This window comes from Gossypium hirsutum, chromosome A10 (genome assembly GCF_007990345.1).
Source record: "Gossypium hirsutum isolate 1008001.06 chromosome A10, Gossypium_hirsutum_v2.1, whole genome shotgun sequence".
In the NCBI taxonomy this organism is placed as follows: Eukaryota; Viridiplantae; Streptophyta; class Magnoliopsida; order Malvales; family Malvaceae; genus Gossypium; species Gossypium hirsutum.
In genome coordinates, this window is record NC_053433.1 from 106,645,588 (window position 1) to 106,671,202 (window position 25,615).

General features: G+C 38.5%; 1 pseudogene; it reads left to right on the forward strand.

The window, feature by feature from the left end:
* The first annotated feature begins 21,920 nt into the window (after positions 1–21,920).
* On the forward strand, positions 21,921–22,021 carry LOC121208745 (uncharacterized; annotated as a pseudogene).
* The last annotated feature ends 3,594 nt before the right edge of the window (positions 22,022–25,615 follow it).

Here is a 25,615-nt window from a genome sequence, read left to right on the forward strand (position 1 = left end):
CATGCTAAGTTCTCACGGAGTAAGGGCCAAACCTTAGATAAAGGTTTCTAAAGGCACTAGGTATGAATTCTAATAATGGATTCTGGTAATCGATCTCTTATACCATACTTCACCTGAAAAACTCATACCCATAAGGCATTATCCTTAGTCAAAAGATTAAAACCAATCTTCATAATAAATGAAGTGTTTTGATCTTGCAAATATCGGAATCCAAGACCACTATGAGAGCATGGTTAACAAATGGAGTCCCATCCAACTAGAGCCATCTTTTGCTATCTTTCAGAGCAACCCATTCCAAAAAACCTATATAGTAGAAGAATAAATGGCAGACATTATCACTTTTCGGAGGAAATTCGAAACACCAACTACAAAAAGTAAAGCATCGATAAACTCCCATCTCACCCTGTCATAAGCTTTCCCCAAATCAATTTTAATTGTGATCTATGTCCGACCAGTTCACTTCCTTTTCATGGAATGGATTACTTCCTGAGCAAGAATTATGTTATCAGAAATACTATGCCCTGCAATAAATCCAGCATGCTCTTGGGAATTAGATTAGAGAAAACCAATTTGAACTGAGTAGCAATAACTTTCATGACTAACTTACACAGAATAAAGTGTAAATTAATGGGACGAAACTACATGAAGATCTCAAGATTGTTGACTTTAGGAATAAGAACAAGTGAAGTGTTATTCAAATCCAGATTGATGTCTTTGCCTGCAGAAACCTCATTCAGCAATTCATAAATGTCTTTTCTAGGATGTCTCACTGACTCTGAAAAAAGAAAGCATGAAAGCCATCGCTCCCCACTGCCTTCAATGGTGCCATATCAGATAAAGCTTCTTGATTTCATCCTTTTAAACCTGTTTGTTCAAGAAATCAATATCCAAAAGACTAGACATGAGAAAGTACCTGAAGGGAGACCTCTCATGGGCTCTAGAGCTTCCCCATAAAGTTTCTGAAAGAAATTCACCGCCTCAGTATGAAGAACATTTTGATCAGAACTCCACTCCCCATTGTCGAGACGTTAAGCAGTAATATAGTTAAACTTTCTTTTCTACCTATGAAAGTACTTTGTATTTCAGTCCCCCAAATTAAGCCAATCACACTTGACCTTATGTTTCCAAAGTAGTTCTTCATGGTTCAAGACACACTCTAGTTTTTTTTGAATATCCGTCTCAAGTTGGATCAGACGGAGAGAACTTGACCATTTGAGGACCCTTTGAATATTTGAAAGGTACTTCATTAACTGTCTCTTTCGAGTACCAATAAATTTATAAATTGACTTGTTCCACTCCTTAATGCATAAAGTAAAGTGAGATAAATAATCAACCACATTACCTGAGAAGCTCCACTTCCCTTTGACGTCAGAGTGCTTCGTCCAACAGGCTAAGAAACGGACAGGTCTACCTCTGCTTGAATTATGCTCTGGTTTCATAGAAAAGATGATAGGTCTATGATCGGACTTGATCCATGGGAGGTGATATACTAGGAAATTTGGAAATGCTGACATCCAAGCATTATTAGGAAGCACTCGGTCTAATCTTTCAAATGTGCCTCCTCTCTGCCAAGTAAAGGATGGGCATGAAAACCCTAGATCCTGAAGTTCAGTGGATTCCACAAAATCACCGAAAAAGGTGCACCTTCTTTCTACGGTAGAGCTATTTTTCTTTTTGTAAGGAGATAGTATGGCATTAAAATCACCAATAAGCACTCATGGACAAGACCTCTACGGCATAGACAATTTCAAAGTACACTAAAGAGAACTTTGCTTTTTCCTGTTAGGGCTACCATATACAAAGGATATGTAAATTGAGTTGGAAAAAACATTGCCAATAACACAGTGCATAATAAACTACAGGTGATTTCGAATAATCTTAACCTTGACAAAACCTTTCCAGCCAATCCAAATACCCCCGAAAAACCAATGGCTTCAACACGGTAAGAATAGTTATAGCCTAGCTTAGCAATGATACTGTCGAATTTCTTCCCACTAACTCTCGTTTCCAATAGACACATGATATCTAGCTTAGCAATGATACTCCCAAAAAATTATTTTGAATTTAGCGTTAGCACAACTTTAACAATTCCACGAAAAATATTAAGATTTAAATATAATGCCAAAGGGAAAGAGACAAACATTACTACCTGGGATGCTCTGAACTGATTTGATGCTCGTCTACCTTGATCGAACCCCCTAAATAAATGTCCACCATATTCTGTGAGGATATCGAATTAGCCATGAAGTTCATTGACTCCCACAAAGGGACATGTGAGCTATCGGATGTTTTAAAATGGCTCCCTCGATCGTGAATAATTTTATTGAGCTTCTTACCAATTCGACCATCCCCATTCTTTCCTCCAGGACTTTGTTCATTGAATCGTGCCAAAATTCTATCAGGACCTAATTTAGAAGTTCCTTGTGAATGTTCATTTAGAGAAGGATTTTTGTTCCCTTTAAAAATAATGACAGAATGCTTCACTGGGTTAAAGTCCCTATCCTTCACTGACATGACGCACTCAGCATGCTCCATAGTCTTCTTTTTTTTGATGAAAAGACCCAAAGGGTCAAACCTTAATTTATTAAATCATTCATGACTATTTCATGGATATCTATAGGATAATCCAAATTAAAAATCAAATTACAATTCTTATCCATTGCCATTTTACAAAGATAATCTGCAATCCTATTACAACTTTTATTGGCCTATATTATTTTGGGCGAATTAAAGTACTCCAGAATCTTACTAACATCATTTATGCAGTGGCCTAGCAAGGTAATATCTTGACCTCTTTTGTTAATTTTGTTGACCAAACTGACGCAATCAGTTTCAAACACCACTTTGAAAATGTTAAGGGATCTAGCAAAATTAAGGCTCTCTGTAAATGCTCTCACTCCACCCATTCAACTTGCATGTCTGTCTTAATGAGGCCAACGCTTCCACCTAGAACAAATTCATCTAAATCACGAACCAGCATCCCATAACCCATCTTGTAACAGCCCGTTTTTGACCCAAATCGAAACAGTGGTTTTGGAACCATAAATCTGATGTCAAAATATTTATTTTATTATTTTAATAAGGTTTATAGCACAATATATTTATTATGTGAAAGTTTCATAAAGAAATTTTATCGTTTAAATGCTTAATTTGGTAAAAAGGACTAAATCGTGAAACGAGTAAAAGTATAATTCGGCCGTGTGTGACACATGGCCTTGGCACACGACCGTGTGTCCCTGGGGTAGCCTTGAGAATTAAAGTCAGTATACCCTACAGACTTGGCACGACCTTGACACATGGGCGTGTCTATTGGCCATGTGTGGCACATGGGCTGGCACATGGGCGTGTGGTCGGCGGTGTGACCTAAGTCAGATTCGACCACGGCTAAGGCAGACGGGCGTGTCTCCGGCCGTGCGATGCAAGTTAGCATGTATGCCCTATTTCCACACGGCCTGGACATGGGCGTGTCTGATGGTCGTGTGAGCCACACGGGTTAGACACACGGGCGTGTGGTCTGGCCGTGTGAAGTAAGTCAGTAAGCTCTACAGGGTTGAGAACGGGATAGGACACGGCCATGCGAGTTCAATTCGAATGTCCACATGGCTTGAGACACGAGCATGTCTCTTGGCCATGTGAGGGACACGGCCAGGGCACACGGGTGTGTGACCTTTGTAATAAGGAAAATTTCCTAAGTTTTCGAGATGTCTCCTGAGTTATCAGTTTAGTCCTGAACCTCTTCTAAGCATGCTTTAAGGTCTTATAGGGCCTTATAAGGGATAATATGAATGAACGTTTAAGAGTTTTAAATTGTATGCAAAAATTATGATTCGAATGTACTTAAATGTTATGTATAAGTCTGGTAATGCCTCAAACCCTGTTCTGGCGTTGAATACGGGCAAGGGGTGTTACATTTAGTGGTATCAGAGCTACGGTTTACTCGATTCTAGGACTAACGTAGTATATATGAGTCTAGCTATACATGTCATATATTAAAATTGTGATAGTATGATGACTCCTGACATTTATAAATGTATTTTTATATAGCAATGGATCCCGAATGAGTACTAGCAGACAACGTAGAAAGTAATGCACCAGCTTCCGCTCATGGGACAACGCCTTTTAAAACTAGACCTGTGACGAGTAGTTATGAAGCTGAGGCGAAAGACTCCTTCTTTCAAGTAATGAATGAGTGGTTCACTTAGTATATTCGTTCGAACTTGCAGTTCAACAAGCTCCACCCCCACAAGTTCCTCAACTGATCCCTATAGCTCCTCAAGGTATCGATCCTTTGCGATTGAATAAAGCACAGGTTGACAGGATACGGAAACACGGGGCTAAATATTTTAGAGCTGCTGCTGGCTTGAGAACATGATTCGGGTATTCGATGAATTATCTTACACACCCGAAGTACGCTTAAAATGTGTTGTATCATTGTTGAGAGACGTTGCATATCAGCGGTGGAATACCTTGATATCTATAGTTCCGCGAGAGAGTGTTACTTGGGATTTCTTTCAATTTGAATTTAGAAAGAAATACATCAGTCAAAGGTTCATTGACCAGAAAAGAAAAGAATTTCTTGAATTGAAATAGGGTCGTATGTTAGTAACAGAATATGATAGAGAGTTTGTATAACTCAGTAAGTATGCTCGTGAATATGTTTCTTCTGAAGCTATAATGTGCAAAAGGTTTGAGGATGGGTTGAATGAAGAGATCAGAGTGTTAGTTGGAATTCTTGAGTTGAAAGAGTTTGTTGTCTGGTTTAATCGAGCCTGTAAAGCCGAGGAGCTTTGCAAAGAGAAAAGAAAAGCTGAAACGGAGGCTAGAGATGTTACAAAAAGATTTGCAGGCAAATAACATCAGTCAACATCAAAGAAATCTAGAGATTTTCATCCTCGTTCTACAGCTTCTGCGAGAATCTCGATTAGAGACAGAGATGCGAGACACTACAGTTCTAAACCTTAAGCAACATCCGTTGCTAGTGTGGGAAGTGTTAAAAATGGTGGACCTGAGTGTAAATAATGCAATAGGAGACATTACGGTGAATGTAGATTTGTGAGCGGAGCTTGCTTTAAATGTGGATCTCTTGATCATTATCTCTAGGACTGTCCTAAGAAGTTCACAGTTGAAAGGGATCAACCGGCGAAAGTAAGTAATACGGCTACTAGAGGGAGACCACTCCGAAACACTGGAAATACGACTAGTAACCGAGGTGCTATGAGAGATTCTATGGTTAGATTCGAGGCACGAGTGCCTGCTCGAGCTTATTCTATACGTGTACGAGAGGAGGCATTATCTCCAGACGTTTTTTATACTGATATAGTTGCGTTAATAATCAACCCATTCATATGTTTGTATGAATTTAGTAATTAAAAAAGATTTTACATGTCGAGTCTATAGAGTTTGTAACTAAGCTATCGAACCCCCTAGGCAAGTTTGTCTTAGTTGATAAAATTTGTAGGAATTTTCCTTTGATAATTTGGGGTTATTGTTTTCGGGCTGATTTGATCCTTCTATCGTTCAATGAGTTTGATGTTATTTTGGGAATGGACTGGTTGACTATGCACGATGCAGTTGTGAGCTGCAGATAGTAGACTATTGAATTGAAATGTCAAAATGGTGAGATTCTTCGGATTAAGTCTAATGATTCAAATGAATTACCTATTGTGATATTGTTTATGTTAGCTCAAAAATATTTGAAAAAGGGTTATGATGCATATCTTGCCTACGTACTGGATACAAAGTTGTCTAAATCAAAGATTGAATCTGTACCTGTTGTTTGTGAGTTTTTGGATGTATTTCCAAAAGAATTACCAGGTTTGCCTTTGATCAAAGAAGTTGAATTTGGTATTGAATTAGCGAACAACACCAATATCGATATCTCTGTACAGAATGGCTCCAACAGAATTAAAAGAATTGAAAGCTCAGTTGCAAGAATTGACAGACAGCGGTTCTGTACAACCGAGTTATTCATCCTAGGGTGCACTGGTATTGTTTATAAAGAAGAAAGATGGCACGATGAGAATCTGTATCGACTACAGACAGTTGAACAGAGTGACTACAGAGAAAAAATATCATCTACCATAGATTGATGATTTGTTTGACCAGTTGAAAGGGGCTACAGTATTTTCAAAGATTGATTTAATATCAGGTTATTAGTAGTTGCGAGTCAAAGAGGTGGATGTGTCGAAAACTGCTTTTAGAATAAGGTATAGACATTAGGAATTTCTCGTTATGCCTTTCGGTTTAACTAATGCTCCTGCCATTTTTATGGATTTAATGAATAGAATATTTAGGCCATATTTAGATAGATTTGTGGTTGTATTCATTGACGATATTCTGATCTATTCACGTAATGAATCTGAGCATACCGAGCATTTTAGAATTGTGTTACAAACTCTACGTGATAAGCAGTTATTTGCAAAGTTCAGTAAATATGAGTTTTGGCTCAAAGAAGTCAGATTTTTAGGGCATATTGTTTCAGCTGACGGTATTAGGGTTGACCCAAGTAAAATTTCTGCTATTGTTGATTGGAAACCTCCGAGAAATGTGTCTAAAGTTCGTAGTTTCCTAGGCTTGGCGGGTTATTATCGAAGATTTGTGAAAGGGTTCTCAATGATTGCGACACCGATGACGCGACTGTTTCAAAAAGATGTGAATTTCGAATGGTCAGAAAAATGTCACAGAGTTTTGAATAGTTGAAAGCACTGTTAACTGAAACACCAATATTGGTTCAACCGGAATTGAGAAAAGAATTTGTGATTTATAGTGACGCGTCATTAAATAGTTTGTGATGTGTCCTGATGCAAGAAGGAAAAGTTATAGCTTATGCTTCTCGACAATTAAAACCTCACGAGAAGAATTATCCAACGCATGATCTGGAGTTAGACGTGATTGTATTCGTATTAAAAATTTGGCGACACTATTTATACGGTGAGAAATGCCACATCTATACGGATCACAAGAGTTTGAAATATGTGACGTCACAGAAGGATTTGAATTTGCGTCAACGTAGTTGGCTCGAGTTATTGAAAGATTATGATTTTGTGATTGATTATCACCCGAGAAAAGTTAATGTGGTTGCTGACGCCCTAAGCCAAAAATCCTTGTTTGCATTGCGAGCGATGAACACCCAGTTGATGATTTTTAGTGATGGATCGATATTAGCTGAGTTAAGAGCTAAACCAATATTTCTTTTACACATTTGTGATGCTTAGAAAGTAGATCGTGAATTACAGGCTAAATGAATTCAATGTGAGTCTATTTCTGATTCAGAATTTTATAGTGGAACTGATGACTGTTTAATGTTCCAAAATAGAATTTTTGTACCGAAAAATACAGAACTTATTCAGAAAATTCTGCATGAAGCACATAGTAGTCACTTTTCTGTTCATCTGGGTAGTACCAAGACGTATAATGATTTGAAATAGTTGTACTGGTGGTCGGGTATGAAACGAGATATATCAGAGTTTGTGTCGAGATGTCTAATTTGTCAGTAAGTAAAAGCTGAACATCAAATACCATCTGACTTATTGCAACCTGTAATGATTCCCGAGTGGAAATGGGATAGAATTTCAATGGACTTTGTATCGGGATTGCCTTTAACTCTGAAAAAGAAAGATTTTATCTGGGTTATCGTTGATCGACTAACAAAATCTGCTCATTTCATACGGGTACGTATAGATTATTCACTTGATAGATTAGCAGAATTGTACATTTCAGAGATTGTTCGATTACATGGGGTACCATTATCTATTATTTCAGATAGAGATCCGAGATTTACATCGTGATTCTAGAAGAAACTGTAAGAAGTTCTAAGAACAATGTTGAATTTCAGTACTACTTTTCTTCATCAGACTGATGGTCGGATCGAAAGAGTTATATAGATTCTCAAAGACATGTTAAGATGTTGTATTCTTAAATTAGAGGGCAGTTGGTAGAAATGCTTACCGTTGATTGAATATGCGTATAACAATAGCTTCCAAACGAGTATAAAGATGCCACCGTACGAAGCCTTATATGGTCGCAAATGTCAGACTACGTTATACTGGACTGAATTGAGTGAGAAAAAGATTCACGGGGTTAATTTGATTCAGGAGACTGAAGAAAAGGTGAAAATGATTTGAGACAGTTTAAAAGCAGCTTCAGATCGATAGAAGTCCTATGCGGATTTGAAACGTCGAGAAATTGAGTTTCAAGTCAGAGACTGAGTATTCCTAAAAGTGTCACCATGGAAAAAGGTTCTTCGATTCGGCCGAAAAGGGAAATTGAGTCCGCGTTTCATTGGGCCATATGAGATCATTGAAAGAATAGGTCCTGTAGCATATCAATTATTGTTACCGTCTGAACTTGGAAAGATACATAATGTCTTTCATGTTTCTATGCTACGTCGATATAGATCCAATCCGTCACATGTGATTTCGCTAGCTAATGTTAAAATTCAACTCGATATGTTGTATAGTGAAATCAAAGAGTTGAGAAAAAAACGTGTAGTTTTAGTAAAGGTTCTCTGGCATAAACACGAGATTGAGGAAGCTACGTGGGAACCTGAAGAAGCTATGCGAAAACAGTACCCTAACCTCTTTACCGGTAAGATTTTCGAGGACGAAAATCCCTAAGGGAGGAGAGTTGTAACAGCTCGTTTTTGACCCAAATCAAAACAGTCGTTTCAAAACCATAAATCCGATGTCAAAATACTTTTTTTATTATTTTAATAAGGTTTACAACACGATAGATTTATTATGTGAAAGTTTCGTAAAGAAATTTTACCGTTTAAATACTTAATTCGGTAAAAAGAACTAAATCGCAAAACGCGTAAAAGTAGAGTTCTATTGTTTAAAGACATTATATGGTTATTATTTGAAATATGGGAGTCCTTGCATGTCAATTAGACCTTTAGTGACATAGTGGAAGTTGTTGGCTTGGTAATTTTGAAATTATCAAATGTTTTAAAGGGTAAATAGGTAAATTAGCTATTAAGTTAATATTAACATAACAAATAAAAACTTCTATGCATTCATTCTTCATTTTTGTCGAAAATTGAGAAGAAAGAATAGCAAAACTTAGGTCTTCATTCGACCAAGCTTCAATTGTCATTTAAGGTACGGTTTTGGCTCGATTTTTAATAATTTCTACGTTTTTAATATCGTTGCTTTGTAATCTAGCTAGCCCGTACCTTGATTTTTTATTTTACTTATGATTTTGAAGGGTACCATTGTTGAATACTTGAATTCTTTGATGTTTAATGATAGATTATGGAAGTTTGGTGATAGTTAAGTAAGTTTTGTTATGTGATTTTTGACAAAAATGTCAATTAGGGATTTAATTGTGAAAAAGAGAAATGTGGTAGTTCAAATGATGCCTTGTTATGTGATTTTCATGAATGAATGATACTTGGTTATAGTTTGGTATTTGAGTACCAAGTTGATTTGGTATAAAATTTTGTGGAATTTGCACGTTTTGGTTGCTTATAAATGCATGAAAATGGTATTAATTGAGATGGTTTGGGTATGCTTGTGTTGGGTGAGGAATGTGGCTTAAACCAAGCCTATTTTCACTCTATACGGCCGAGCACACGGGCCTGTGACTCGACTGTGTGTGACATATAGCCTTGGCAGACTGCCGTGTATCCCTGGGGTAGCCTTTAGAATTAAAGTCAGTATACCCTCCAGACTTGGCACGGCCTAGACACACAGGCGTGCCTATTGGCCGTGCGTGGCACACGGGCTGGCACATAGACGTGTGGCTGGCCGTGTGACCCAAGTCAGATTCGACCACGGCCAGGGCACACAGGCATGTCTTCGGCTGTGTGATGCAAGTCAATATGTACGCCCTGTTTCCACACGGCCTGGACATGGGCGTGTCTGATGGCTGTGTGAGCCACACGGGCTAGACACACGGGCATGTGGTCTGGCCGTGTGAGGTAAGTTAGTGAGCTCCACGGGGTTGAGCACGGGCTGGGACACAATCATGTGAGTTTAATTTGAATTTCCACACGGTCTGAGACACGGGCGTGTTTCTTGGCCGTGTGAGGGGCACGGCCAGGGCACACGGGCATGTGACCCTTGTATTGAGGAAAAGTTTCTAAGTTTCTGAGTTGTCTCCTCAGTTATCGGTTTAGTCTCGGACCTCTTCTAAGCATGCTTTAAGGTCTTGTAGGGCCTTATAAGGGACAATATGAATGAATGTTTAAAAGTTTTAAATTGTATGCAAAAATTATTATTCGAATGTGCTTAAATGTTATGATATAAGTCCAATAATGCCTTGAACACTGTTTCGTCTTTGAATACGGGTAAGGGGTGTTACACATATTTTTCATCAACACAGTGGCATCAAAGTTAATCTTCACAATACCATAAGGGGGTTTCATCCATTTCTTTTCAATAGTAATCATAGGCAGCAAAGGCTTTTTCAACAAGTTATGAATATGAAAATCATGGCATAAGGTCGCAACTCTTTCCCAAACCACCCTGGCCTTATCCTCTTTACCCTGGAAAATAAAATTATTTTTGTTGTTCTAAAATTCCAAAAGGTGGTGATGAAGTCGGAGAAGGCTTTTTGATCTGGCACCCTCATTGCATCTTCAACCCAGTCAATACAGTCTGTATAATCACCAACAAGAAGGTTATTGTTTAGGCCCCCTAAGACAAGGATTTCGTGAGTAGTGAAACAGTCTTTCAACATATGGATAAGCGTCTCAGTGCAAGCTCCACATCTATGGCAGTCACTCTTAAACTCACGACGAATGGTGGAAACTTTCTCATAGGTTGATAGGATGTCATGCCCCATTCTCTAGTAGAAGATGCGGATTTTAGGCAGTGTTTTCAGCTTCCAAATAATTCTCTAGAAGATGTGGTGAGGGCCATAGCCAACATGCTTAAGAAGCAGCTAAGAGTTCGTTGACTTTGAAGAATAAAATCTATAAGGGTTGTGAAACCATATTCTTCAATCGTTAGGGCCATTAGTAATAATGAGAACTTTACAAATCTGCTCCCCCATATTTTTTCCAAAAATCTCATTGGCCCTATTTTCGTTCAAGCCCACGTTATTCGTATTCCAAATATCACACGCTTTTTGTTCCTGAATAGTCAGCCTGCTCAGGCAGATTGATTCACCAGTCAGCCCCTCAAAATCCCAATTATCACGCCGAATATCGATGCTCTTCCTGTCGGCCACCATCCAATCGAAGCCATTTTTGAACATTCTAGCAACCGAGGCAATGCTTTGCCAAGTATATGAAGGCTTATCAATACACTTGGGATGAAAGATGTCCCCATTTGTAAAATACTTAGCATTCAACATATGGAAGCACAAATCGTCTTTACATGTGTTTAGCCGTCACACCTATCTACTTAAGGGGGCCAAATTAAAAAAATAGAGGCCCCTAAACCCAAGACCACCATACCTTTAGGGTAACAAATCCTCTTCCAAGCAAGCATAGACTAGCCCCGACTTTTACCAATTCCCCTCTACCACATGCAACTGATTTTTAACTAAACATCCTCAATGTTGCCTTTAGGAGCAAGAAACATCGAGAAAGCATAGTTTGGGATATATTGGATAATGGACTTAACAAAGATTTCTTTACCCCCATAAGATAAGAGCCTTTTTCGACCAACGGTCGATTTTGCATGAAATGCGGTTAGAAATACTTTGAAAAGCAATGGATTTTTTCTTCCCAATGGGGAGAGGGAGGCCGAGATAACTATCAAGCTTGTCTACCACTTTCATATTGAGTAAGCCACCCAAGAAAAGAAGCTGAGACATAGGAGTTTTAGGGCTAAAAAACACCACAGACTTGTCGAGGTTGATGATTTCTCTCGACATTTTTTCAAACGTGCCAAGGATATTCATGAATGCCTCCACTTCACTTTTTTTGTTCTTAAACAAAAGAAGGGCATCGTCAGCAAAGAAGAGATGATTAATACTAGGGCCATTCTTGCTTGCTTTAATGCCTTTGATAGTATTAGCATTTTGAGCATGAAGTAACATACTCGAGAAAAATTCCATGCAAAACAAAAAAAATGTAAGGGGATAAAGGGTCCCCTTGCCGGAGACCCCTTTTCGAAATAATAATGTCGGACAGAGTCATATTGCATTTAACCATATAATGAACCGAACGCATACAATGCATGATTTTCTTGACCTAATTGAGTTTAACACCCAATTTAATCACCACTTTCTCGAGAAAACTCCACTCGACTTAGTCATAGGCCTTACTCATGTTGAGCTTAACAATAAAACCTTTGTTCGGGCCATTTTTTGAGCTCTGAAGGTAATGCATCTGCTCATGCGCAATTATAATATTTTCGTGAATCATGCAACCTGGGACGAAAGCACTTTGGTTCTAGCTAATGCAACATGGGAGGAATTCTTTGAGATGGTTATCCAAGACTTTGGAAATAATTTTATAAACAACCCTGCACAAGCTGATGGGATGAAAATTAGTCATATTAATCGGGTCTTTAATTTTTGGAATCAATACAAGCAAAGTATCATTAAGGCGGGCAACATCTTTGTTGCTATTGAGCACATCCTAACACAACTTTAAGATGTCTTTCCCAGCAACTGCCCAATGCTCTTTAAAAAATTGCATGAGAGGCTATCAATCCCTGGAGCTTTGCGTAGGTCCATATTGTTAAAGGTAGCAGTGATCTCATCATCAATAAAATCCCTCTTCAATCTAGAATTCATATTATCGGTAATGCACATCCAGATATAATGCAAGTCAGGATCATCATTTGAAGTGGTGGTAGACTTGAAAAGATTGTGGAAGTAGCCCAATGTAGTTTGACAAATGTCCATCTTTCTTTTTCAGTAGCATGCACGTGGAAATAGCGAGTGTTCCTATCACCCTCTTTGATCCACTTAATGCGAGCCCTTTGCGCCCAATATCCCTTATCCATAGCATACAAGTGCCCAAGCTTAAAGTGAGTCGATTTAATAAGGTTAGCCGTGTTCTCCCTGTTTGGACCATCCATAAGCTTGTCGATCTTCCTCTCCAACCCACTAATATGGTTCTTCATTCTTCTATATCATTTTTGCTACCACGGCCCAAGATCATCACGCACCTTCTCTATTTTATTCAAGATATCCCCATTGTTCTCAGTCCAAATTCTATTAATGATTTCTTTAGCTTTCTTATCTTTAGCCTATCATACATCATATTTGAAGATCAATCTAGGGTCTTTAAAGTTCTTAAATAGTTTACTACCCATCGTGTCCATAAGAATAGCATTATGGTCTGGTTTTAATTGTCTCACCATCTTAGTAACAAGGTATGACATATTCTCAATAACATATGTGGAAACTAAAAACCTGACCAACCTTTCCTTGACCATGTTCATCCCCTCTCTATTATTAACCCACGTAAACCACCCATTGTTAGTCTTGATATCAACCAGGGAGAGCTCCTCCAGCAGCTCGCAAAAATCATCCATCATGGTCTTAGGTTTCTTTCGACCCCCTCATTCTCTACATCATTAATGATAGCGTAGAAATTTCCCCCCACCATCCAACCCTCCCTAACTGCACCACCCACCCTCCTAAGAATATCCCACGACCTTTTTCTTGAGTTTAGATCAGCATGTCCATAAAACCCCATGAAGCGCAGATTTTCATTATCATCCATGCTAACAAGAGAATCAATATCGTGGTTCAAATAATTTTGAAAAGCCACCTCCACCTCTTCTCTCCAAAGAAAAGTTAAACCCACATTGCGCCCCTCTGAGCTAACAACTAAACAACCCTACATCCTGCAAAGGTCCCTAACGTGAGAAAGACTACTATAATGCAATTTAGTTTCACAAAGGAAGATAAAATCTGGGTTAGTAGCAATGAGCAGTTGCTTGAGCTCTTGAACTGTCGCGGGGTTCCCGAGCTCATGATAGTTCCAACAAAAGAACCTCACTGCTCTAGGCAGGGTTGTTCACCAGCCGCCACCTTACATGGTGAGAGATTATCAGCTAATTTTCTACGAACGGGTCTAATAGGCTTTCATTAGTATTCTTCTTATTGCTCACTTTCAATCTCTTCCTTTTACACTTCATTTTCCTGTTCCTTTCTGATTTGTTCTCTGTTGGCATTTTTCCATGGGAGAACATGAGATTGATTCTTCTTCATCATTTTTGGCTTTTTCTTGCCGTTCAAGATTGTGGACCCATTTTTTCCCCTTGTCTGTCACTGTTTGATTCTTTTTCCATAACTTTCTTCTCATCTATCACTTCGATGTCATTTCTCCAGTTGGCTCTGGCTTATGTTGATCCTCTCACCATAGCTCAAAGCCAATTGCCATCTTGGAAATTTTGTTCATTTTGTTCTTCCTTCTTTTCACATTTTTGAATGGTATGATTAATTAGCCCGCATATACAACAGAACACTTGTAGGCGTTCATATTTGATCACACATACAGTTTCGATCCCATCATTTCTCACCAAATAGACCACTCTGCGCAAGGGTTTTTGGACATTAATTTTCACCCTAATTTGGACATTAATTTTCACCCTAACCCTAATGTACTCAGTCCACTTTCTATCATTGTCTCTCTAATCTATCGCAAAAACTTCTCCTATAGCTTTACCTACATCTAACGCCACTTGTCTATCTATGTATTCAAGAGGAATATTAAAGATCCTCAACTAGAAAGGCAAAAAATTGAAAGTATAGGTGACCGTGTGATTTTGTGATATATAGGTTTTAAATATATATGATTAATCGTTTTTGAAACTAACTATTATCACGATGTAGGCAAGTGTACCTATCGAAAAGTAGTATAGCTTTAACAAGACCAGATTGTCGAACCCAAAGGAACTAAAAGTACTAGTAATGACTGTCTTTTTATTATCTAGCCTAAAAATAAAGAGGTTTTGTTTTAATTAACTAATTATTTAAACTAATAACTCACAGAGAATAGAATTGGGGAATTACTTTTGGGAAAATCGATTGAATTAAGACAATACCTAAGGAAAAACCCACCTAGACTTCACTTGTTTTTCTGGCTCCGAATCAGATGATTTATTCACTTAACTTATTCCGTAGAGATCCCTAAGTTATTTTATTGTCCCTATTCAAGACTAATAACGTCTAATTCCTAAATTGAATAATTGAGACCTTTCTCTAATTAACACCCTAAGTTTGCATTAACTCGATCTATGGATCCACTTACTAGGTTTCACCCTAATCTGGCAAAATCTTGTCACCCTATGTCTAGGCGCGCAAAAAACTCCGCTTAATTATGACAAATGTACTCTTAGACAGGGTCTATTCCTCCTCTGAATAAGAGCTTATCTTGAATCAGTATCCTGGGATATCAAAACAAGAATTAAGAACACATAATTAAGAACAAGTTAAATATTTATCATACAATTCAGAAAATAATAACAAGATTCGTCTTAGGTTTCATTCCCCTTAGGTATTTAGGGGTTTTAGTTCATAACTAAATAAGAAAACATCTCAGAATAATAAACAATACAAAACATAAAGAAAACCCAAAACTCCTGAAGGGGAAATTGAGGAGAGATCTTTAGTCTTGATGGTGAATCCAGTTTCTGAGATGGATCAATCGGCTTCCTTGGAGTAATTTCTTACTCCCTACTCTGTGTGTCCTCTTTTCTTCCTCCTCTATGGTGTATTTATAGGCTTTGGAGTGCCTAAGAGCCCTCAAAATTAGCCTTTTCCGAATTGGACTTAACTTCGGCTTGACAGGGACACGCCCGCGTGACACGCCCATGTGTGATTACTTCAGGCCGTGCTCGAGCCTGCCAAATTGACACGACTGTGTGGTCTGCTCGTGTGAGGAGGTCCAAGCCGTTTTGATTTCGTACTGTGGCCCATTTTCTTCATTTTTGGCTCGTTTCTCGTTTCTTTCACTCTCCTATGCTCTCCTAGGCATAAAACATGAAATAAAAGCCTTAGGAGCATCGAATTCACCAATTCTAATGGAAAATCATCCATAAAATGCATTAAACATGGGGTCAAAATATGTATAAATTACGGTTTATCAAATACCCCCACACTTAAGCATTTGCTTGTCCTCAAGCAAAATTCTCAACTCATAATCAAAATAAATTCTTCCCAACTTATAATTTCTATCGATAATATCTCAAAATAATCCATTGGCAATCATACATTGAGAATTTAACTAAAAGAACATAAAAGTTTCAAACATTCCAAGTTGAGCATTTTATCCTGAAAACATAGGTGTCTCCTCTCATCTAAGTAATTACCTTTGATTCAGAATGTCACAGAGTTTCACATCCTCACTAAAGATTCACTCAAATCACTCGAGGTATTTAAGGACAATAAATGAAGCACTCAATAGTCAATATTGAAAAGTCATTACCATAGGCTTGCATGAAAATCAAATCTCCACCACTGATAAATTGAGATGAAACATCAATCAAAAGGTTTTTAGAGGGTTGTAATGAGACTTGGTTAGGGGGTGTGGTCACAAGCTGAAAGAAAGGGTTAGAATCGAGATTGAATTGAAAAATTATCTAACTAGAAAAAGAGTTAATCATCACTTGTGTACAACAGAGTTTCTTCTCAGAATATGGAATTACATTGTTTTTTTTAGAACAAGTTAAATATTTACAAAATAGAATAAAACATAGCTAATCAACTATTCTAGCTCAGATTCTCGACAAAAATAGGGATCAAATTAATTTTGGGGGATTTCAACAATAATGGGTTAAGGGTTAATATTCAGGGTAATACAAGTAATGGCTTGTTAGGCTCAAGGGGGTTTACTAGGGGTTAATCGTGGAGGTAGGCTTTTCATGGCATGAGTGGGTTAATCCTAAGTTTTTTAATCATTTTGATATATCAAATCAAATGGTGTGGTCTCGATATGCATAATCAAGTAAGTTTTAGAATAACAGTTCAATACTGACGCACTCAAAGCAATAATAAAAGTAAGCATGAAAGAATTAATAGACGCTCAAAAGGCTCAAAATCTCACAAAAATTATGGCTTTTTGATGTTTAAAACTTGTGAATTCCAACTTAAAGTAATACCTAAACTTTGGGGAAATAACCTAAGATTTTAAATTCTTAAAAATCAACTTATCATGCTTGATTCTCTGATGTCTTGAAGTTTAAACAATCAATGCATACATGCTTATGTTTTAATTCAAGATATATCAACAAAAATCATAAATCAATCAAAATTTATCCTAAATATGATATGAGAGCTTTCCAAGAGAACAAGATAGTTATTCAGGGATTTTTCTGATAATGAAATAAATACCCCCACACTTAAGATGTACATTGCCTTCAATGTACAAATATAGATATTAGAGTATAAAAATAAGATAGGGAGAGAAGTGAAACTTCCTGTATGATGAATCCCTCGAATTAGAGTTTTGGAGAGTAATCGGTTTGAGAGTGGAGGAGGATACTCCGGCGATCGTAGAGGTTCATTAGTCCATAAGTCCTGTGCCAAATGAATATTATATCTAGTGTTAGTTATGGTCGTGGTTGATCAGGATATGGCAGTCGTGGAGAACCTTTCCCGGTGGAGTTTTTAGTTCCTATGCGATGATGAGCATAGGAGTTCTATATAACTGTGATAAAATAATAACTTTTTAGGAGATATAAGGAAGGATAATTACTCATAAAGAAATAACCAAAATTGATAATTAAAAATAAAATCTAAAATCTACTAAAAATAAAAATAAAAAGTAGTTTTAATAAAAATTAAAAACATAAAATAATAAATAAATGTTTTTAAACATCTTCATCGCTGGATGGTTCGCGAGGTGGGACTGGCGATGAGATGTGGAGGTGCCGACAAATCTGTTGTAGAGTAGCATCAATGTTGTCAAATCGTTGAAAACACTGCTGCTCGAATCGAGTGAGGCGCTCAGAGATGTCAGCATATGAAGTCACCGCATGAATTGGATGAGAGGGTGGTGGTGGCTGAGTCGGTGGGTCCTCGTGCTGTGGGGGACATCATCAGGAATGTCCTCGTAGGCCTCCTCCTCGGTAGGTTGGGCGAGACGATATTGGGGAGGGTAGGTTCCTCGGCGCCTCTTGATCATCCTTATACTAAGCATGCTCGAGATGCTTTATGGAGACATCTGGCCGATGAGGGTAAGGGATGATTCTTGGGCCGCAATGCTGAGGAGCCCGAAGTGTCGAGCCAACCAGGTTACATAGGGGCCAATGGAGATGAGCCCCTTCCGATGCCACTCCGTCTTATGCTGAATCGTGAGGGTGAGGAAATAGGCAAGGTCGATGACGTGCCCGTGCGACATGCACCATAAGAAGTAGGCGTCGTGAGAGTTGACGACACCAGTGCTCTGTCGCCTCTCTATAATCGTGTAAGCCAAAATAGCGTGTAGGTACCTTAGAGAGGGAGAGAGAACTGATGCCTTGAAGTGGATAGGATTGTAGGAGGCTGCGCCAGGGGCCAAAGTGTGCCAGCACTTCGAGGGAGAGAAATGTATGTGGCGAGTGAGAGCATGTAGTTTATTCTCCTCCTTGAACTCCTCCGTATATAATCCTAGTGCAACACTGAACTCTGGGACACTTAACTGGCAGATTAACCTGCCTAGGTGAAACTGGACCGTACCGAAATCATCGTAGTTTGTCATTACGGTCTGAAGATGGAAGTTGAGCATAGTTCTATCGTGAGCTCGAGGTATGTTGGTTCGATGATCCCAAAGAACAAATCGCAAGGGTCAGTGGTTAGAAGGGCCCGAATCGCATCAGCCAACTGAACTTGTTCTAGGCAGCCCAGTTGATGTAGCGACCCACAATTAAAGGTCATGCCCGAAGTATTTGGAAAAGTTCTTCCTAGGGCCCATGGGGGAACTGTAGGAGGGGTTGATGAATTTCTGCGGTTGGACCTGTGGAAGATGACACTCCCTTCCTCTTCTTTGAAGCAGGGACAGTGGCCTTCTTCCCTCGTGAAGACAACACTAAAAACCTGTAATATAAATAATAATAATAATAATAGGTAAACGAATTTGAAAAAGTAAAAAGTCATAAATTTGAACTAACTATTTCTGCCAAGACTACTAATATAAAGCAAACTCAACCAAAATAACAATGAGAATGAGAATAGTAATGTAATGGGTATGAGGTTTTCCTAATCTCGATTTAACACGGAATGTATGATAACTAACCTAAGAATGCAAATTAAATGATAGACATTGGCATGGTAATAGCATGAGAATAAGCATAGTAATGTCATGGGTATGGGGTTTCCTTAATAACTTGATTTAACATGAAATATATGATAACTAACCTAAGAATGCAAATTAAATGATAGACTAGTGAGCAAAATGAAAAATAGTTCAAAAGATATGGAGATTATGTTGATAATAAGCATTAGAAATAAGTAAAATATATGTGAAAGGAGAAAACAAACATTAGGGGGGAGAGATTGAGCGTCAAAAATAGAGTGGGAAGCGGCGCACGGGCGTGGTAGGGAGGCCATGTGGACTTGCAGCAGCTACGGTTAGGGTTTTTGAAAGGGGAAGAAAGTGAATAATGCAGGGTATTTATAGATTTTGGGCCACACGACCAGGGCACATGCCCGTGTTCCCCAATTTCAGCCCGTGTGATTCGCGAATTTCAAATTTAGGCAAGTTTGACATTTAGTACACGCCCGTGTTTCTTGGGCGTGTGGATGCACACAACCGTGTCGTACGGTTGTGTCTAGCGTTGCTCGCTTCTCCCACGCCCGTGTATGCAAGCCCCACGCCCGTGTCAATCTAACAGGTTCAACTACGAGTACTAGACACTGGCGTGTTGCATGCCCGTGCTGTTTTAACAGGTTCGCCCATGGTTCTTACACACGGGCGTGTCGAACGCCCGTGTTGTTTTGGCAGGCTTGACCATTGCCATGTCGCACGGCTATGGTGTTTTATCGTAGCCCGTCTCTGGGGTTTGCCCTATTTTCACATGGCCTTAAGCACACCCGTGTCAGTGGCTGTGTCTCTGTGGAAAACCTATATTCAAAAGCTCCGTTAGTAAGTTAGGTGTTGAAGACTAAATTTTAAAGAGGTTAATACAGTTAGTGCTTGGGTTGCCTCCCGAGGAACGCTTGTTTATAGTCTAATCTCAACTTACCTCTCCGTTGAATGATCATGGTGGTCTAAGGAGTTTATACTCCTCATTCCTACTATCAATCTCATCAAAATAAGGTTTTAAACGGGTGTTGTTTACCTTAAAAGTGCCGAACTTGGGATGGCTCACCTCCACCGTACCGAATGGGAAAATACTGAGTACTGTAAGAGGGATTTCTTCATTCGGTGTAGTAGCGACAATGTAGGGATCTGCAGCATTTAATAAGACTCTATCTCCAACCTTAAGTTGATTTGGAAAGGTATTGAGCACGTTCCGTCGAAGATTCAGTTTGTCGGGTGTTCTCGGTTAGCCTTCGATCTTCATGAATAGGTTCTCTATTATTGTTTGAGAATGGCTCATGTACTTCCTTCAGACTCATTTCCTGCAAAGAAGGTTGTGTCATATTGTCAATTTTAGTAGAATCGGTTAAACGATCACCTTTAATTTCTGATGTGTTGCCAGAATTGCGAGCTTGAAGAGTGAGTTTTTCATCTCCCACACGAAGTGTGAGTTCACCTGTGCCAACATCAATAATCATTTTAGCAGCTGCTAAAAAGGGTCTTCCTAAAATTAAAGGAGTGTTGCTATCCTCCTCTATGTCGAGAACAATAAAGTCAACGGGAAATATGAATTTATCGATTTTAACTAGCACATTTTCAATAATACCCCTAGGGAATCTTATAGTTTTATTTTCTAATTGAATACTCATCCTAGTCTGTTTGGTTTCCCGATACCTAGTTGCTCAAATATTTTGTAAAGCATGACATTGATACTAACCCCAAAATCAGCTAATGCATTATTAACATCAAAACTACCAATTAAGCAAGGAATCATAAAACTCCCTGAATCTTTTAGTTCCTTTAAAAATTTCATTGCGTTTGGCATCTGCGATAGCGCTTCAATAAACGGTAAGTTAATGTGTAATTTTTTTAAGAGTTTAAGGAATTTACCAAATTGTTCATCTAAGCAGTCTTTTCTTGTCGCGTTTGGGTATGGTACACGAGGTTTATATTCGGCATTCACCGATTTGTTTTTATTATGACCTACCTCACCTTGACCTTTGCTTACCATAGTTTCTTGCCTCGATCCTGGTTCAGGCTCAACAACTCCTTTATCATCTTGAATATTAATTGCGTTGAGTTGTTCCCTTGGGTTGGGTTCAGTATTACTTGGCAAGTACCTTATGGTCGTTCGAAGATTAGTTTGGAAAGCTGACCTATCTGAGTTTCGAGCCCTTGGATCGACGCTTGTTGATTTTTAAGTGCTGTCTAGGTGTTCTGAAAATGGGTTTCTGACATCGATATAAACTTTGAGAGCATCTCTTCAATGGTAGGGTGGTTGTTGGTAGCCTGGAGGTGGTTGTGGGCTTTGATTTCTTTGACCGCCCCACGAGAAATTGGGATGGTTCCTCCAACCTGCATTGTAAGTGTTATTATATGGATTGTTTTGAGGTCGAGGATTATTACCTATGTAATTTAATTGCTCATTATCCATCTCGTGGCCATAAGGTTGGTATTCTGAATGGCTTGTTCCACCTCCACTTAGTTCGCACTGCATTACTGGGTGAACCTGTGAAGAATTAAGAAAACCATCAATTTTCTTATTCAAAAGTTCTACCTGATTAGAGAGCATGGTGACCGAATCGACGTTATAAACACCGGCTGTTTTAGTTGGCTTAATCCTCATGACTTGCCACTGATAGTTATTCAGTAACATCTCCTCTATAAATTCATAAGCATCTTTAGGTGTTTTATTATTGATGGTTCCGCCAGCAGCTGCGTCAACCATTTGTCGAGTCGAAGGATTCAGGCCATTATGGAATGTTTGAACCTGAAGCCAAAGCAGTAACCTATGTGAGGGCACCTTCTCAAAAGGTCCTTGTATCTCTCTCATGCATCGTAGAGTGTTTCTAAATCCATCTGCACAAAAGAAGAGATATCATTATGTAATTTGGCCTTTTTAGCTGGCAGAAAATATTTTAGTAAACTTTTTCGGTCATTTGTTCCCAAGTAGTAATTGACCCTTGTGGTAACGAGTTCAACCACTGTCTAGCTTTGTTCCTCAATGAAAAGGGAAACAACCGAAGACGTATGGCATCGTCAGAAACGCCATTGATTTTAAATGTATTGCATAGTTCCAAAAAGTTTGCTAAGTGAGCGTTGGGATCTTCATCCTGTAAACCATCAAACTGAACAAACTGTTGTATCATTTGAATTGTGTTAGGTTTCAATTCAAAAGTATTTGCAGCTACCGCAGGTCTAACTATGCTTGATTCAGTTCCTGTTAAAGAAGGTTTAGCATAATCATACATAGTGCGTGAAGCAGGATTTTGATTAGCCGCAATTACAGGAAGTAGCTGATTATCTTAGTTTTCAGCCATCTCTTCGGTTAGGGGTTGAGTATCGTCTTCTTGCTCGTTCTCTATATATCTTAGGCTTCGCCTTATTTCTCTTTGGTTTCCGCGAACTGTGCGATCGATTTCCTCGTCAAAAAGTAGTGGTCCTGATGGGTCTCTTCTAGTCATAAACTATAAAAACCTGCCAAGAGAAGGAAAAGGTAAATTAATAAGTAATAAAATAAATTTAAATTGCAAGAAAAATAAATGGCTAAAGTAATAAAAATTGAGCATTCCTAATATCTTAGTTCCCCGGCAATGGCGCCAAAAACTTGATCACGTGATTTCGTGATAGGCTTTAAATATTTATGATTAATCGTTCTTGAAACTAACTATTATCGCGATGTAGGCAAGTGTACCTATCGAACAGTAGTATAGCTTTAGCAAGACCGGATTGTCGAACCCAAAGGAACTAAAAGTACTAGTAATGACTGTCTTTTTATTATCCAGCCTAAAAATAAAAAAGGTTTTGTTTTAATTAACTAATTATTTAAACTAAGGACTCACAGAGAATAGAATTGGGGAATTGCTTTTGGGAAAATCAATTGAATTAAGACAATACTTAAGGAAAAATCCACCTAGGCTTCACTTGTTATTCTGGCTCCGAATCGAACGATTTATTCACTTAACTTGTTCCTTAAAGATCCCTAAGTTATGTTATTATCCCTATTCAAGACTAATAATGTCTAATCCCTAGATTGAATAATTGAGACCTTTCTCTAATTAACACCCTAGGGTTGCATTAACTCGATCTATGGATCCCCTTATTAGGTTTGACCCTAATCCGGCAAAATCTTATCACCCTATATCTAGGCATTCAAACAACTCCGCTTAATTATGACACTCTTAGACAGGGTTTATTCCTCCTCTAAATAAGAGCTTATCTTGAATCAGTATCCTGGGATATCAAAACAAGAATTAAGAACACATAATTAAGAACAAGTTAAATATTTATGATACAATTCAGAAAATAATAACAAGATTCGTTTTAGGTTTCATTCCCCTTAGGTATTTGGGGGTTTTAGTTCATAACTAAATAAGAAAACATCTCAGAATAATAAAGAATACAAAACATAAAGAAAACCCAAACTTCTGAAGGGGAAATTGAGGAGAGATCTTCAGTCTTGATGGTGAATCTGGCTTCTGAGATGGATCAATCGGCTTCCTTGGAGTAATTCCTTACTCCTTACTCTGTGTGTCCTCTTTTCTTCCTCCTCTATGGTGTATTTATAGGTTTTTGAGTGCCTAAAAGCCCTCAAAATTAGACTTTTCCCAATTGGACTCAACTTGGGCTCGGCAGGGACACGCTCGCGTGACACGCCTGTGTGCGATTACCTCTGGCCGTGCTCGAACCTACCAAATTGACACGACCGTGTGGTCTGCCCGTGTGAGGAGGTCCAGGCTGTGTTGATTTCGTACTTTGGCCCATTTTCTCCATTTTTGGCCCGTTTCTCGTTCCTTTCGCTCTACTATGCTCTCCTAGATATAAAACATGAAATTAAAGTATTAGGAGCATCGAAATCACCAATTCTAATGGGAAATCATCCATAAAATGCGTTAAACATGGGGTCAAAATATGTATAAATTATGGTTTATCAATAGGCATCTAACTCTTGATCTTTGACATATGAGAGCATGGCAAATAGGTACTGGTCGAGAAGCCATGGAGATAGGTTCAAGATCTGCGGTCTATCTTCTATAGCACCAAACTTGACAAGGATCATAGACATTCTCCTTAGTAAGTCTTTAGAACACGATACACGGCATCTTTTTTATCTTCTCCCCTGACATTATCTTTCCTACTACCCACGCTTCATGGCCTTGGGGTTTTGATGACCTCTATTTGAACTTATCACCTTTATTGATCTTTCCTTCAAAATTGAGTCTTTCTAAGAGAACTGATTGCGATTTTTGTATGACAAGTTTTAAATATTTATAAAATTTTTTTCTTGAAACTAAATATTATCACGATGTAGGCAAGTGTACCTATCGAACAGTAGTACAGTTTTAGCAAGACCGGATTGTCGAACCCAAAGGAACTAAAAGTACTAGTAATGACTGTCTTTTTATTATCTAGCCTAAGAATAAAGGGGTTTGTTTTAACTAACTAATTAACTAAACTAAGAATTCACAAAAAATAGAATTGGGGGATTACTTTTGGAAAATGATTAAATTAAGACAATACCTAATGAAGAATCCACCTAGACTTCACTTGTTATTCTGGCTCTAAATCAGACGATTTATTCATTTAACTTGTTCCATAGAGATCCCTAAGTTATGTTATTATCCCTATTCAAGACTAATAACGTCTAATCCCTAGATTGAATAATTGAGACTTTTCTCTAATTAACACCCTAGGGTTGCATTAACTCGATCTATGGATCCCCTTATTAGGTTTCACCTTAATCCGACAAAATCTTGTCACCCTATCTCTAGGCGCGCAATAAACTCCGCTTAATTATGACAATTGTACTCTTAGACAGGGTCTATTCCTCCTCTGAATAAAAGTTTAACTTGAATCAAAACCCTAAAATATCAAAACAAGAATTAAGAACACATAATTAAGAACAAGCCAAATATTTATCATACAATTCAGAAAATAATAACAAGATTCGTCTTAAGTTTCATTCTCCATAGATATTTAGGGGATTTAGTTCATAAATAAAAAGGAAAACATCTCAGAAAAATAATAAATACAAAACATACTGGATGGAAATTGAGGGGAGATCTTCAGTCTTGATGGTGAATCCGACTTCTGAAATGGATCAATCAGCTTCTCTTGAGCAGTTCCCTGCCTCATTCTCTCTGTGTGTCCCTTTCTTCCTCCTCTAGGGTGTATTTATAGGCTTTGGAATGCTTAAGAACCCTCGAAATTAGCCTTTTCCGAATTGGACTCAATTTGGGCTCGGCAGGGACATGCCCGTGTGACACGCCCGTGTGCGATTGCTTCAGGCTGTGCTCGAACCTGTTAGAATGGCACGGGCTTGTGTTCTACCCGTGTAAGTCGTGCTTCGATTCTGCCAAATTGACACAGCCATGTGGTTTGCCCGTGTGAGGAAGTCCAGGCCGTGTTAATTTCGTACTTTGGCCCATTTTCTTGGTTTTTGGCCCGTTTCTCGTTCCTTTCGCTCTCCTATGCTCTTCTAAGTAT